This window comes from Sander lucioperca, chromosome 3 (assembly GCF_008315115.2).
Source record: "Sander lucioperca isolate FBNREF2018 chromosome 3, SLUC_FBN_1.2, whole genome shotgun sequence".
In the NCBI taxonomy this organism is placed as follows: Eukaryota; Metazoa; Chordata; class Actinopteri; order Perciformes; family Percidae; genus Sander; species Sander lucioperca.
The window spans coordinates 41,663,901-41,681,412 of record NC_050175.1 but is presented as its reverse complement, the minus strand read 5'-3'; positions in this window follow the sequence as shown (position 1 = coordinate 41,681,412).

Here is a 17,512-nt window from a genome sequence, read left to right as displayed (position 1 = left end):
CTTTGTGCATTGCTTTGTGGGAGAATAGTGTCTATCAACAGTACACTCACAAATCTAGTGCTTTTTAGTATGAATCCTGTCTATTTAGCCATGCTGGCTGGCGCCGCTGTGTTGGTCGGTCAGTCCACCACTTTGATACAGACTGAAATATCCCAACAAACAGATTTTCATCTGCTGACCTTGGTGATTCCCTGACGTTTTCCTCTAGCGCCACCATGAGGTTTACATTTGTATTTTTTTTAGTGAAGTGTCTCAACAATTATTGGAAATTTGCCCCTCTCAAGTTATCTTGCACGGCAGCTGGAATCTCACGAGATCACGCTAGAATCGTGTGATAACGTATCACATGATAATCCATATGTCATGCTTCAAGTAATGCTTTTGTGTCTGAACTCCCATCTAACCGAACCAATCAGCATCCGGTGAGGAGCTACTGGCAGCTACGGGTGTGGTTTAGGAGCATATGACAGCTGTGACTGTTCACAACAACCTGAGGTGTCAGACTGGGAGTGGAAAGGGCCTGAGTACCCAGGGCCTTCATGTGAGGAGGACCCAAAAAGATGCTAGAATGAATAGCTGTAGATGTGGGGAGGGGCCCATAGAATATGCCTTTCTACAGGGCCCAGAATGTTATGCTACAGCCCTGAAAACAACAATGGTGGACGTGATAGACACATGGTTCATCGAATCACCTGCCAGGTATTTTTTTAAAAGTGCCTGCCAGAGCTGAGCCCTGAGGGGAACGCAATTAATTGAGAGACAGTTTGGGACAACATCTTCCACTGTTCCAAGAACCCAAATCACCAGTATATCCATTTCAACATATGCCATAGGACATATTGGACTCCTCAGAAGAGATAAGTCTCTAAAGTCATTCCCACTCCCTATTGCACGTTCTGTCAACTGGAAGAAACTGGAACTTTCCTGCATATGGTCTGGGAGTGTGGACAGGTGCATGAGTTCTGGAATAAAACAACATCATAATATCTGATGTGATAGGATGTTGAATTCCTACTGACCCGATTGTTTTGTTACTTAACGACGGCTCTAAATTACACCTGCTTGGGAGACAGAGGAAAATTTGGCTAGCCGGCTCAACTGCAACCAAGAAAATGATAGCTCAGCGCTGGCTCCCCCCTCATTCACTTTGTATAAAACAGTGGTTGCCGTATTTTCTGGACATAGTTATGCCTGAGCTCTCTACAGCAAGGATTAACAAAGCCAAATCAGCGACTATCAACCTATGGAAAAACGCAGCTGCACAAGTATCAGACCTAATGACCTCACATCACAAGAACTAGAGGAGAGTGATTAGGCAAGGTGTGATTTCTGTTTGTTTGTTTTGTTTTCCTCGAGACTGCAGAGGGCGGGGGGTGGGATTTTTTTTTTTATTCCTGTTCAATTTGTGTTTCTTTGTTCTGTATGTTTAAAGTTAAAAAACAATAAAAAATTGATCTTAAAAAAAAAAGTGCCTGCCCTTTCTAAACCGTTTCCAATGACGGCTTCTCAGATCATTCTGTGTTACCAAACCATCTGGCGCGTCAGTTGACCTCTCAGGACCATGAGGTAAAATGTTCTTTTGTCCAAAACTTATGACCATCTACTGCAAAACTAATTACATTTCTGTCAATCTGTTGTCCTATCCATGCAAAACAGTTAGTCAATACAGAGCAATTTTAAGCTCTTGTGCAGGGCCACTTTTCATGTAATACCACCTGTATTAGGGCACAGGGCACTGCACAAGAGCCTGAAAACCGTGCCTAATGTGTTTGCTATGCCAATTTCCAACACTGTATTTATTTCTGATGTAAGTTTCTGATTTCCCATTTTCTGAATACTGTGCAAATCTTTGTATGTAGCTCTTGAAAAGCAAATCACAGTAATCATCTGTCACAAGGTCTGCCTCAGTCCTGCTTTTCCCCACTCTACTCCTGTCACTCCTTTCAGCCACCTTCTGACTTCCGCAGCCCCCTGCGGTGCCATTCTCCATCCATCCACCAGACGCCCTAAGACTTTTCCACCTGTCTCAGTCAACTGACCCTCTCATTCACCTGCTCACCTGGTTCCACTTTCTCTCATCATCCCTGCAGTGTATTACCGATGCATTTCATTTTCCCTGCCAGTTTGTCAGTGTTTCTGCATGGCTTGTTTTCCAGCAACCTGAACCTGAACCCTAAACCCTAAACCCTGGAATCTGGAACCTGGAACCTGTACCTGCCTGCCTGTAAGCTTATCTCCACTTCTTCATTAAATCCCTGAACTCTCCCTGTCTGCGTCTTTGCATCCACTTGCCCGGTGGTAGAATGTAACTAAGTACATTTACTCAAGTACTGTACTTAAGTACATATTTAAGGTACTTGTACTTTATTTGAGTTTTTTCTTTTCATGTCACATTCTACTTCTACTCCACTACATTTCAGAGAGAAATATTGTACTTTTTACTCCACTACATTAATCTGACAGCTTTAGTTACTTACTAGTTACTTTACAAATATAGATTTTTGCACACAAAACACATGTAGTTTATAACATCTGGTGTTTTATTATAAATTAAACTACCCAACAATGTAACGGCTTACAAGTCCAGCTGAAATGATTAGACCATTAAACACACAACTGTGTTCAGTGATTTTTCTGCATTGAGTACTTTGACTTTTAATACGTTAAGTCCATTTTCCTGATGATACTTACATTTTTTTACTTAAGTAACATTTTCAATGCAGGACTTTTACTTGTAACAAAGTATTTTTACAGTGTGGTATTAGTACTTTTACTTAAGTAAAGGATCTGAATACTTCTTCCACCACTGCCTGACATCATAACCACAACGCTAGATCAGATGGCATCTAAATTAAACAGATTACAAGTATTGGAAGAAAGAAAGTTGATGCTACCTGCATCAGAAGAAGGCCCTCCTTCCATAAAGGTAGATCAGGCTTTGCATTAACCTAATGTTGATCCATCCTGATTATGTTACCATCCAACAGAGTCAACGCTGGGGAGAATAACAGCAGGCTGCAGTGCTAGAGGTGAGCAAGGTGACAGATGCAGTGAAGCAGATGGTCGCGTTGCTGCTACTCCATCATCGTAAGCATCTCTGATATCTTTAAAGTCACTCTTTAAGTGATTCTATCTACCTGTTAGACTGAACGCAAAAATGATTTATCAGCATCTCAGGAAGAGTATTCAGCCTTTAATTGTATGCACCGATTTCATGTTCTGAAAGCTGATATGATCTGCAGAAATTACCGTGACCCTCATTTATAGAAATTGGACACTCTAATCAGTGGTGTAGTCTGATGTATTGTAGTGGGTATACTGTACTGTATATATATTGGCCAGAATCTGCCTTTGGAGGAGGGGGAGACCATATCATAGTGTGGGGTCTGGGTGTCCTCCCCCACGGAAATTTTGAGCATCAACGACTTAATTTCCTGTATTCGGATACACTTTTATGCACCAATTTGCGGTGAAAATACCTTTATTTAGCCTATGTGAAGAAGAAAAACACAGATGACAATTCAAAATATATCAAAAATATAATGGAAAGTATGTTGTTGCGTGTCTTTGTTCATTTTTAAGTGGGTATATGGAAATCCTGGAGCTTTCTTAGTGGGTATGCTGCGTATACCTGCGTATCACGTAGACTACACCGCTGAATCTAATGAATCTTTAATTGTATCTTAAGATCATTTTTCAGTTTGTACATGAGTTTGATTTATGAAACTTATCTGAATGAAGCTGAGTCTGCCCCAGGGGCGATTCTAGGATCAGACCTTTAGGGGGGCTCAGCCCCTAATGAGAATGTGACACGGATATAGTGCATGCAAAAGTGTTAAATTCCCCGCTAAATCAGTCATTTCAAAGTGGCTTGAGCCCCTCCTAAAAAGGGTCTAAAACCGCCCATGCTCTGCCCGTTTGGAAAACATGTTTTGCACCTGTCTAATATAAACCACCTTGGGGATTTTAATAAATCAAACTTTTCTCGCAAATCAATTTTCAGATTTTAATCCGGCACCATCGGCATCTTAATGTAAGAAACTGAGGGTTCAATCATGAGCCCCATCAATTCTATTTAAAGATTGAACTTATTTTGAGTAATACTAGCGTCGTTAAAATATGTTTGGATCAACATATTTATGCAGCCTGCATGCAGCTCCCCGCGGGGATTCACATGTGGTTCTTAAGCCTGAATAAACCCCAGCACAGCATGTAAGTAATGTGCTATGTCAGATATAAACCTGGTTTAGAATTAATACGTGTCAACTTCATGTTTTACAGAGTCTTCGTTTCCTGCACACATGGTGAAATCAAATATAATGCTGCGGCTTTTCTACGAATGGAGCCCTTAAATTGACACATTTCAGCTCTCATAGGCATTATTTATTTAAACAATTTGTTAAAAAAAGCGTAGTTCGTATGTCGTATTGTCTGATCTTGTCAGAAATCAAATGTTTTTAGTTGTTCCGAAGGAGTGAAAAACTGTCCCACATAGAATGGGGGAAGGCGCAATATGGACGGTGATAACGCCACACATTTTCAAACTCCCTCCTGGAAGTCAAGAATGAAAAGGGAGAGCTACATGGAGAAGTTAGAATCTTCAAACCTTTCTCACCTCCACACAGCTGGCTAATCACGGCATGTAATGGGTGTGAGATTGTTATTTTTGGAAAATTATCAATATTGTTGGTCACAGCCATCACTAATCCAGCTTCGGAAAGGTGTGGAAGGAGGGGTTTTCCGAAGTTACTCGAGCATCTGGTAAGTCATTCTGATAAAGCATATAGGCTACTTTAGTCCGTTGATATTTTATATTTTTCTAATTGTAAACAGATCCAAACCAACCAATGAACTGATCCTGCAAACCAGTGTTGTCTGTGCAGCCAAAGCCTGATATATCTTATTCCTCTGTGCCATAGAGCTCTATTGTTGTCCCAAAACTATTAAAAACATTAGTGAGCCTCACTGTTGCACTGGAAGACATAATCTTTCATTACCATGAACATGGTCACTGTTGTTTATTTTGAGTCAAATCCTACTGTAAATACTAACACACCAAACGTGTATCAATCCACTGAAAATAATCCTCAACAAATGCAGTATTTACTCCAGTTTGAGTAACATTTTTAGACTTTTTTTTCTAATGAAAGTGTGTATGACCTGTTTTTAGTTACTTCAGTTGGAACAAATCGGTTTGGACACAGTAACATAGACAGGCAAGTTGGAAAGTAATAAGAGAGGAACTAATGCAGTAAATAATTTTTTTTGTATTATCACTACTTTAAGCTTACAATCCATATAATTCCTTCCAGTTGGTTTTGCTCTATTTGTGGGATTTATTTACAGCAAAAAAAATATATAGAATAAAGCCAGCATTATCCTATAAGCTACCATGTGCAATGCATCCTGGGAAAAAAGGAAAAAATCCAATGACAAACCTATCAACATTGGTGGTGTGGTGAGGGGAAATTTTGTCCACAGCAAATCCTGTTTGCTTGTTTTGTGCTGTTGGTTACCTCAGCATGTACCATAGTTTGGCATTTCTATATATGAGATTACCACATATAAAATTGACTTGATTTGGCAGGTGAAAAGCTATAAGCTACAGATCAGATGATACGACAAACCCCTCTGCAGAGTGCAGGCAGTAACCAAAGATGAGATGTATCTTTTTATCATCTGTAAATTACTTTCCATACCTCTAGCTGAGGCTTCCTTGAGCAGGAATTTAACCTTTAATTGCCACAGTGCCCTGACCAGAGGCTGAAATTAACATTTTTCTTATGAGCAATTAATAAGTCATTGCTTTAAAGGTGCTTTATGTAGGATTGCGAAGATCCAGAACTTAGCCAAAAAATTTGAACATCGACAACTTCTCAGTCCCTCCCCCCCTTTCCGCTAAAGCCCAAAATGTTCTCCTAAGCCCCTCCCCCCACAAGGGAGAATGAATGCGTGTGCATGAGCAGTGATTGACACGCAGTTAGACACCCCCCCTCCCCCCTGGCCCTGATTGGTGCATCTTGAACAGGGAGCGGTGGATTTTTGCAAATCGCACTACAGGCTGTAGGTGGTGCCAGAGGAGCCAGATTTCTTTTTTAAATGACCTGCTTCATGTAGTTCTACTGGAACATAGGGTCAGTTTCAGCAAATATGACAGAAAGTTAGTTTTATAAGTCTTACCTACTGCACCTTTAAACACAAGGCATCCCTGGTCAGCTTCATTTCTGTATTTATTTATGCCTGAATATGTTTTATATTTTCAATATGCGTTTGTAAGTCTTGTCAACCCTACCTAAAGGAAAACCCGGGACTGGGAATAAAAGAGAAATAGCACTCTCTTTTTCTCCTTTTATGGCTGCGCTAATCAATATGCAGTGGGTTGAATTACTAAGTGTAATGTGAAAGGGGATGCTTGTAGTGATAAACCTGAAGAGAGATGGAGAGTACTCTCAACTCTATGGAGTATTTTAGCATCTTTCTGCTTGTTGTTTTGGTTTTTAACGCCCCAAACTTTACTGTTTTGGTTTATTTTCATCACCGTCGTTTCAAGCTGTAGCAGGCAGCTGTTTTCAGCGAAAAAGCTCTGATAAACCCATTGAATGATACCTGTGGATTTCTGTTACCAAGTGGCAAAAGAAATGCATGCAGCTTTAAATTTTGTAATAGACTTCACTACATATGGCAGCATATTTCTAAGAGGACTACTTTGACTGAGAAGAGCTATCACCTGTATTCTGTCTTTCTGCTTCCCTGCCTACTGACCATGTCAAGGTCCAGAATCTAAACTCTTTAGTATCTCTGAGGCGGCTGATTGGAGACTTCAAAGCAGCAGGGGACATAAATCTGTTTTTATTAAGGAGGCATATAAAGCCTTTGGTTGTTATCAACACCTATTAGCACAGCACAGCAAATCAAGACTTTATTTGTTACACCCCACTTCATCTCTGCAAATTCACAATCAATAGATGATTAAACCCACTGAATCAAGCATGTTTGGGTTTTTGGACTTCATGAAAAACACTTCCTGATTGGTGGCCAAATTTAGGTGGCTGTTATTCCTTCCAATAAGACGTGTTTATGGTTGCTGAATTGCTTTGCCTCCTCTGGAAGCATGCATCGCGTCTGTGATCGGGGACAACAAACAGTTGCAATAATAATAAGAAGAAAAAAATTCCCAGTGGAGTGCTCCTTCTTCTCTCGGCTGTGCTGGTGGCGATCTGGCAGGCTGTAAAGAACCGGGAAGAGTCTGAGCCAACAAGTGAAATGAGACATCAGTGCTGAGACTTTAAAAACAATATATTGTTTGTAGTCATGCAGTATAGCAGATGTGGCAGAATATTTCTATCTCAGTGAAATACTGTGTTGGTGTTGTACTTGTACTTGTGTGAGCGGAGCCTGGAGATCTGACCTGATTTTACTGTTATAACGGCTTCAAAGGAAAGGATCAGCCCAAATAGTAAATAGGCCTCATACTGCATTTATAGACATTTTAAAGATCATGATGAAGGAGACGATACTACTCTCATTAGTGCACTGGAGTCATGTTGTCACTGAGAGGTTGCCAGGAAACAACCAGACTCAACTCCACATACATGATAATGGAGGTGTTGCAAGCAAAAGCAGTTTTCTACCATTATGCGAATACACCTTTAGAGGTGCTTGTTGGAAGATTTTCCTACCTTTGAACAGAGCCAGGCTAGCTGTTTCCCCCTGTTTCAACTCTTTATGCTAAGCTACGCTAACAGGCCACTGGCTGTGGCCCTCGAACCCATAAAACCACATAGGTCATTTGTTCCTACGCTCTACTGCGACCCACGTAGCGTAACGTAGTTACGTACGAAACTGAACTTACAAGTTAACTAAGGTACGTAAGATCAAATAAGTCAACGCTGACTTTTGGTTTCACACTGGACACGAACAGCATTCTCCTCGGTCAAAGTCCTGTGTTTGTTTGACCCATCTCTATGTGGACTTCACACTCTTTCCACTATGTCACCTAACAGTTAGTGGAGGTTGCTTCCAAAATAAATGTAAATATGGCTGGTATTAAGCTGCTTGCACAAACAACCTATTTGGTCGTTTTTGGGGGAGGACAGTCTGCTGTAGCCTTATATTTACTGTACAGACATGAAAGTGGCGTTGATCTTCTCATCTAGCCCTCGGCAAGAAAGCGGATGTGTATTTCCCAAAATGTTCCTTTGGTAAATCAATGAAAGTGTAGTGAATTGTACAGTAAATGGCCTCAAGGACAATTAAACATTTACTTGTCTGGTCACCAGTGTAATATTTAATTTAAGGTTGATTGTGTCCCTGAAATTGTGACTTAGGGTGTACAGTATGGATGCTTTACCTTATTTATTTTTTAAGATTTCAAAATGACTCTCAGAATCATTCGACTTGACATTGTCTCGCTACTTTCACTCCAGTGGTTGCCCTTTTATAATGCCACTTGGTTTGACACAAACCAGTGGGATTTAGAGCAGCAATAGATGGATTAGAACATAGAGAGAGAGAGAGAGAGACGCGCCTCAAATCCAATGTGTCTTTGAGGTGCTCTTTCATGTAATTAATCTGCCTAGCTTCACTACACTCAACCCATATTGCACGATGACACTAATAATGCCTAATTATATGATGTTGTATGTTTAAATATGTAATTTAGGTAAAGTAATGGTGCATATAACTTATTTTACTTTGAATCACTGGGCTTTTCGTGAGGAACTGAAGGAGTGAGGCTTTGCATTTCAATAAAGCCACTTGATTAGGGAGTATGGTTGTTGTTGTTGTTTTTCAGCAGATACTGTTTATTCTGAGCTCTGGCTCCCAAAATTCTCCCTCCACCCTTCTCCTGGAGACAACTCAAAGACCCCCTGCTGGCAGCTCAGCGGAGCAGCTTTATCTGGGTTCTCTGCTCTCCCGTCTTTTCCACAAGCCTTGTCTCATTGTGTCACCCCAATGTGTCAGCCACAGGCTGCAAGTCACAGTCACAAACTGCATCTCAGGGATGAGACAGCCATTCATTAGAGCATCAACACCAGCCCTCTCAACAAAGGTTCACTGTTTCATTTCCCATCACTCCATATGCATGTAAATCCATACAAATACAGAAGCAGCAAAGAGGATGTTCTGTTGCTGGTTATGGGAATTTATGTGCAGAGCAACCAAGATAATTCTCAAAGTTATCTCTTCAAAGGGATACTTTGAAAAATGCTGTGTGCATGCACATCTAAGAGTAACATTTTTCCCCATAGCTGCGTAAAATATGTACAATATGTACAGTATGCATGAAGCTCAAACCAGTGAATCACATCAACTTGTGTTTTCAAAGTCACCTTAGCTTTACATTTTCAGATGAATGCTTGTTTAGGTCTTTGTTTCCAACATGAATACAAAATACAGCTGCTCTGACAGGAAGTTTGTTCCCTTTGGTGTGTTTTAGAGGGTGCATGGAAGTTTGTCTTTGATGCGAGTTTAGGGATAACTAAGATTATAATGCTATAACAAAGGCTGCTGAGTCCAGGGAACCTGACCACAAGCATAGTTGGTGGGTAGCCAAATGAAAAGTAAACTTTAATGAGGCTGTTGGCTTGACTTTGCTAGACTTTGACTTTCTTCAAGGGTTTTACACAGTAATTATAAATGCATGAATGCGGCCTATCTTAACATTTCGTAAAAAATGCTATATTGAAACATAGGCTTCCTTTCCCGATTAGCAACCTCAAACTACAATTTATAACGTATCATGTGTTTGGCTACTTAGACAGAACTCTTTAGATCTCTACTTGTCTTAAAATAAACTGGTACTGCATTGACTCAAAGTGGGATTTCAAAGTATTTCTGATACTTTGGGAGGCAGCAAATTTTGCTTCAACTGTCGATTTTTCTTCTTGCTGGAGCACTGAGCCAAAACAAACCATCTTGACCGTTCAAAAAACGATTTTGTTTTTAATCGGGAAAGGAATGGCGAGGAGTTTATATTTCAGTTGTTCATTTATTTACTAAGGCGCCATTGTTTTTGTGTGTGTCTTATAAAGAAATATGTGAAATTTGAGCAAAGGCCCTGGTCAGTTTTTCCACATTAAAATAGACTCTAATGTGATTTTTCCACTCGGAACAAGCTGAACCAGACTCCCATTACAAAAGCAGACATTTAAGCTTTGTGTTAAATTATGAGCACACTGGATGAACTCGACCATCTGAATTATTTTTTACTGCCTAAGGAAGAAACCGCTTCCTCTCATAAGATGGTTGCAGAATAAAATACTGTCCTTTTACTGAATGAAACTGGTTTGCTGAGTCATATAAAAGGGGTTGAACATAAATCACCAGGTCACTCCTTCCTTCTTCCATACCATTTCTGTCAGTGTATTTCCCCAGATTTTTATGAGATACGATATCCCCCTGCAACAGCCCACTCACACACTCATACTTTATTGTTTTCACATCTCTCTCCCCAGCAGCCTGGGAGAATTAATTTTACTCATGTAAGCAAAATACTGTCACGCCAGTTACCCAGTAAGAAATTGATATGATATATTTTATTTCACTCTTCTCTGGTAGTATTGATCTGTGGAGCTATCTGAGCCCTGTGGTGAGATTGCATTCCATGCAGAGTCCACACAGACAGGTAGGCAGGACTACTGCAGCGCAAACCAACATTTCAAGCCATCCTGTCATCCAATAAACCCCACTTCTCTGTGAGCACATTCAGAATAGATTTAAACACAATACTTCCTGTCACGGTTGTTTTACTGCTGTATTTGATAATTGGGTTAAAGATTTTAAACACTGAACTCTCGTTTTCTGACCGTGATAAGATTTTAAACACTGAACTCTCTTGTTAGACACCACATTACAGTGTTGGCTGATTCATTGTGAGGGCATGGAAGGGTTCCATTGGTAGAGCAGGACAGTGACAGTCTTTAACAAACGGTCATACTGTTGATCAGGCGCTAGGCAAAGGATAGGATTTGGTGAAAAGAAGTGCAAAAATCATTGAACAGTATTTTCTTCTGGCTGCATTAAAACGGGTTTGCGTTGTAAATGGACTGCATTTATATAGCGCTTTTCTAATTTTGACGACTACTCAAAGCGCTTTTACACAGTACATGCACCATTCACCATTCACAAACGGGTGGCCGAGGCTTCCATACAAGGTGCCACCTGCTCATCAGATAAACATTCCTCACACATTTACATGTCGATGGCGCAGCATCATTCGGGTTGTCTATCACACGGCGGATGTCAGGCTTTACCCTGGAAATGTACTTCCGTTGGTCCAGACTACGTAGTAATCTACCAGGAACGTGCACTTGCATGTCTGTGATTGGCCAATGCTGCGGCTTTCTGGATGATGTTGTGTTACGTTCGTCTCTGCATTGTTTAGCTGGAACCCCATGTTGGCGCTTCGCTGTGTTGACGGACTGGTGTTTAAAAGGCGTTTAAAAATAGCCCTGCAGGGCTCAAGTCAGTCTGACCGCAGCTGTAGGCACAATGGTGCTTAAAGCTAAATGCTAACATGCTAATGTTTAGTAGGTAGTCGACCATGTTCAACATCTTAGCTTATTATATTAGCATGCTAACATTTGCTACAATGTCAAGAATTGTTCAAATCTCATTGTACAAATCTGTATTTCAAAAATAAAATAAGTAAGAATAAGTCATATTCCATTTCTTAATTACAGTTGAGCAGAATGCTGCAAATTCTTTAATACTGATTAAAGTGAGTTCTATAAAGTTGGAGTGATGGATCAAAGTAGCAGCTCTTCAAAGGTTGACCACGTCATCTTAGAAAAGTCTGAAATGTGAATCGGGGATCAGAGACCTCAAAATGTCCTCGACAGCAAGAGCAGTGAGACTTGAACTTGGAGTAAAAGTAAAATCAAAGACTGAAGTGGCTTCTACTGAGATTTCAGATCATCTCACTCAGAATTTTAAAATGAAGACACACAAAACCCAGCAGTTAAGTTAAAATGACCTGCAATAACCGCTTGGTTGCAGCTTAACACAACAGGCGATAACATCTGATTAAAGCAGTATTAGGTTTGGAGAGAAGCAGATAGCACATCAAAACAATCTTCTGTGACTTATAGATTGCATGGATGATTTTCAACCTGAGCACATCAAAGTCTTACAGCAGCAGGGTTACATAAAAAATGTTTTTTGAACACAAGCACCTACATGGCCACCAGTCTTGGGAGAGCTGATAAATAGAGCTTGTAATCAGTAGTTGCAGTTGGATCTGTTCACCTCTCCACAGCTCGGTTTCAGTTGAGAAACTCCCGGAAAAAAAAGAGGACGCCAAGTCATATAGACAGAAACCTTTGAAACAGCAAGATATGAAGCATCGGGGGCGACATGTTTTCCTTGGTGATATGGATGCAGAAGAGTGATGTCTGCACAGTTGAATGATTGTCATGATGAGTAACAAAAATGCTGCAGTAGCTGGTCTGCAGCAGTGATATCACTCTTTATTTTAGTACTCAAACATGTGCTGTGATGCATTTGGTATTATCAGTGATTTTGTTGCATAAGTCTTGCATGCAGTATGCCACTTATAATGTACTCAGAAGCACACTACATGGCCAGCCAAGTAGTTGGACACCCAAACTTTATGAGCATCTCATTACAAAAGCATGGGCGTTAATCTGCTTCTGCAACAGCCTCCACTCCTCTGGTTTCAGGCTTTCCGCAAGACTTTGGAACCTGGCTGCAGGGATTTGCTCTTATTCAGCCGTAAGAAAATCAGTGAGGTCGAGCACTGATGTTGGGCAATAAGACCTGGCTCGCTGTCGGTGATCCAGTTCATCCTAAAGGTGTTGGATGGGGTTTAGGTCAGAGCTCTGTGCAGGCCAGTCAAGTTTTTCCACACCAAACTCTTAAAATCATTATTAAACTTTATGGACCTGGCTTTGTGCATGGGAGCATTGTCATGTTGTAACAAGAAAGGGTATTCACAAACTGTTATCTAAAACATCATTGTATGTTGTAGCATTAAGAAGATGATGATGATGATACTTATCTCAGGGAGAAACAGAAACAACAATACCAATCAGATGGTGTAAATACTTTTTTTATAGAATTTTTATTTTTACACCGTTATAGTAAATCCTTTCCATTCTGTAAGATATGATCACAAAATGTGTTGGTGTGAGGCGAGACCAGAAGCAGTGCATAATTTAAACTCATCTACCTTGATCGAACTGAGAGCGAGAGGCTCCTGACGCCTGCTGCTCAGGAGAGAGCCACCGGTAAGGTTTCACACTTTGTGAAGTGAATTCTGATAAGTGTGGAGGTGGATCACATCGAGCCTCTCTTCATTTTTTTTTTTTATTCATGAATACAGGGAGTGCGAAGGTATTTAGACTGCAACAATAGAAAGAGTTGAACAGCCTCAGGGCAAAGGTGAGGGCCAGTGAATAATTGAAAATGTCCTGCCAGCCTGGTTGAGGCTATTTTCTTCTGCTGGGTTCAATTGCTGGCTGTTGTCATGTTCAGGTGACGTGACACAGGGGCATGCATGTGGCAGGTGTGTTAAATGTGTGATGGTTGCTTAGAGTTAAAGGATATGTTTTCAAGTCTCTCTTTCAAACAATATTCACATGCCTGTTTGTGCATTGCAACAGTTTTTGTTCCCTGTAATAATGTATTACACGTACTCTGGGTCCGATGGTGGCAAAAGTTCTCACCTTCTCCGGCCTACAAAGCTTTTATATTTTACCAAACTATCTGCCAGCTATTAAAATTGAAGCTTTACATCCTTAAAACTGTATTGAGAACTCACCCAAGTTCTGTGTGACAAATTTTTGCTAGCTTTTAGAAGTCTGCGGGTGGTGACTGACTAACAGATTTCCTTTTCGGGGCTTACCATAGCTGTATGTGCTCGCTGCTGAGACCGTTGAGTACAAACCTGTATACTTGAATTGACGCAACTGCTGCTGATACCAGCTGTTATACAGTACAAACTCACTGCCCTGGACAACTCCTGGCTTCCTTGGCTCCTTAGCCAGATTGGTTCATTGGTCCATTTCCAAAAGGGCGTCACCAACGGACGCCGCTCAAATGCCTCTGGGCGCAATTGGATAGACCTAAAACCAATCAGAGCGATGAAGGAGATGACACTTGAACGTCGCTGCGCTATCGTCACTGTGTAAAGCCCGCCTCAACAGTTGTGATTGGTGCCTCGATTTGGAAAAATTGGAAATGGGCTTGAATGGGCTCTTGGCCAGACGGACTTGCAGAGAAAATCTCATATTTGCCAGAAGTTCGTCAGGGTTTTCCCAGGCTAGTTAATACTTGTTTTGCATATTGATTTAAATACTTATCTCCTGTTGCTGTCATGTTAAAATATACATACAAGTTGCTGTATTTTTAGTAGTTATCAGATCAGCTTTATTTAGCCCACGGCTAAATACTTAAGAATAATTATGCATAAATTGCTTTACTTCCACTCCATACCCACACAACCTGTCAGCATGTCTTGCACTCTTGTAGACTGAAAGGTTCGCCTTGCCTCATACTCGAAATACAGAAAAAAATTCTTTTAGTGTTAAAGTCTTACTTTTTCTTATTGTCCCTGCACCACAGCTCAGCAAGGAAACACTGTTCAAGGGAAGCACAAAGAAGGAATTTGGTACTAAAAACATTTTAACTTTGGAAGATACCCACTTGATTAGACTAATTTACAGCGCTGAAGCCTTTTATTAGCGTCAGCTGAACTTACCTGAACAATGACTGTGGATCCCCCATCTCTTACATTTACTAGAATGGATCATCTTAATGGCGGGTACGGACAGGAGGAACAATTACAGCGACCATAAACTCTTTCAGTGTTTATATAGGCACGTGAGTGTTGTGTTAAGATAGACTTAGACTTAGAATATAATATGAACCTATCCTTTAACAATGAATGCCTCCAGCAGCCAGTGTTTACGAGCAACTCTCCTACAGGATTAAACGGCCTTGGTAAACACAATGTAAAAGTGAAAATGACAACGATAATCTCTCTGTATTGGTGCGTGCATGTGCTTGTAGACATACAAATATGCACCAACAACTGAGTTTGTCATGTCATTCAAATGGGTCATAAGTCAGCCCTGACCTGGGTTTAACTGCCCCCTGAGCAGCCGTTTCATTTTTTTAAATGCCTCTCCACCATGGCATGGCAGCACAATAACTTCTTGCTGCGATGTTTTTTAAGACAACCCAGTAACAAATGCCGCTGGTGGTGCTGGAATTGCTTTCTTGAGAGAAGCAGAACAACCAAGCATAGCATTATGCTTCTTCACGGAATCGATCCCTTGGAAAGGATGCTAGTTGAATTAGGCCTTTTGCTCGGAGACTGTTTCTAAGCACTAAAATGGGCCAATGTTTATTCATCGGCCTGGGCTGTTTATCTTGGGGATAGGAATCAATGGATGAAAGAGAATGGGTCCATTTGAAAGAATACTCTAATTTTCTTAATTTGCTTTTCTAGTCAAGCAAATTCAAAGAAATCAAAGAATCCTTTAAACTATTATTTCATCCCCACACCTCATTTACTCCTTATTGGACCCCAATAAATATTGGCTCACAAACCCCCAGCTAATTCTCTAAACATCGCCAAAATTGAAATGGACCAGGATAATTTATTTTCAATTGTTATTATATTTAGTTCTAGAATCTTATACAGTGAAATACCATTTTACATTTGAACATGTTTATTTTTCCTTTTCCAGTCTCCAGCTACCGTTTATATAAATTATAACTTCAGTTGTATATACATTAAAAAAAAACAATAACAGTAAGTGACACAGACAACATAAATTTGAGGTTTGAGATGAATTTGTACATGTGTAAGAAAATAAGGAAAGTAGGAGCCGAAATGTCAGCAAAATGTTCACTAACGGTATTCATTTATTTTCCTACAATATTTGCTCTTGCATTAAAATATCAGCAGGCAGCAACTAAAGCATGATTCAACTTTATCATGGTTATGCTCGGTTAAAGTTACAATCTCAAAGATCTCGGTTTTGTTTTCTTTGGCAGCAGCAATTGGTTTTGGATCTGAAAGTCAGTTGGCAGTTCAACCCGTTCTCACTCCGAACTCGTAAAATACGGACGTTTGGACAGTGGCTGTCAGTGTCTGAAGCGACGAAAAAAGCGCCCTTCAGCGTGTTTGTAGAACGCACCAGGGAGAGCAGCAGCTACACGGGGTTTGAAGATGACGTAGCACTAAGAGCGACTACGGTAGCGAGTAGTGTGAAAGGCCGAAAATCCACATAGGCAGGTTGGTTGGGGTGGTGGACGGGTCAAACCACACAGGACTTTCATCCAGGAGACCGGGGATCGTGTCCCGTTTTCCTAAACCCAACCGTCCAGTCTTTTTTTCCTAAACCTAACCGTCCCGTTCTTGTTTTCCTAAACCCAACCGTCCAGTCTTTTTTTCCTAAACCTAACCGTCCCGTTCTTGTTTTCCTAAACCCAACCGTCCATTATTTTTTTCCTAAACCCAACCGTCCCGTTCTTGTTTTCCTGAACCCAACCGTCCATTCTTGTTTTCCTAAACTCAACCGTCTTGCGCGTGTCATGGAAATGTAAGCCCACCCATGACCTTTTCCTTAACCTAACTGCGTCAAAAGTGATGCCAATAGTCCCGACTAAGCGAGTTTAGATAAAGCGCGTTTAGATATGACGGTAAAGGAGACTTTTAGCGTCAATAACAACAACAAAGGCACCTGACCAAGCGTCCGTATTTTACGAGATGGGTATGAGAATCTGTTGGGCAGTTGTTCAGTGAGTTGAAGAGCGAGTCTGTAGTGTTAGCTCCGCCTATCCTCTCTGGCGGACTAACCAGGACAATAACTGGGAATGTCGCCACAGAGACCCAGTTCTTAATACTGCAAATGCAAGAGCTTCCATCAGTAGGCTCAATCACCATTGTGTTACCTCATTCGGCGAAAGATAGTGACCTAACAGACATTTATTTGAATGAAAATCTTCAAGATAATTACTTTAAGGTTAGGGAAAGATGATGTGGTCTTGGTGAAATACTGAAAAAGTCAACAGGGACTACAACGTGATTACAGTACTTTATTAACATTTCAATTAAACCACAGTCTTTCCCGAACATTCTCATCGAAACATAATCTTGCAAGACATTCCCTTAAAATGTAACTGGCAAAACAAATAAGTAATATATAAGCGAATATATAAGCGTCATTTATAAGACACAAGGCTGCTCAAATGGTGATAATATGTCATTGTTGTATTCACAACTTGTTTGTTTTTGCCCAGATAATAGCTGATGCAAGTTTAAAATGTTACTTTTCTTCATAGCGCTTCACAGTGGCAATCTAAATAATGCTTAACATCATCAGAGTCTTGTAATTAATAGTCAAACGAAAACGGCCACATATATTTTCTTTACTGATGTTCCGGCGGAGATCAAGCATGTGAGAGCAGCCAAAAATGAACTCAGTACTGAGGTCGGATATTTCAGTGGAAGTGCTGCAGCAACTTTCTAAAGCCAGAC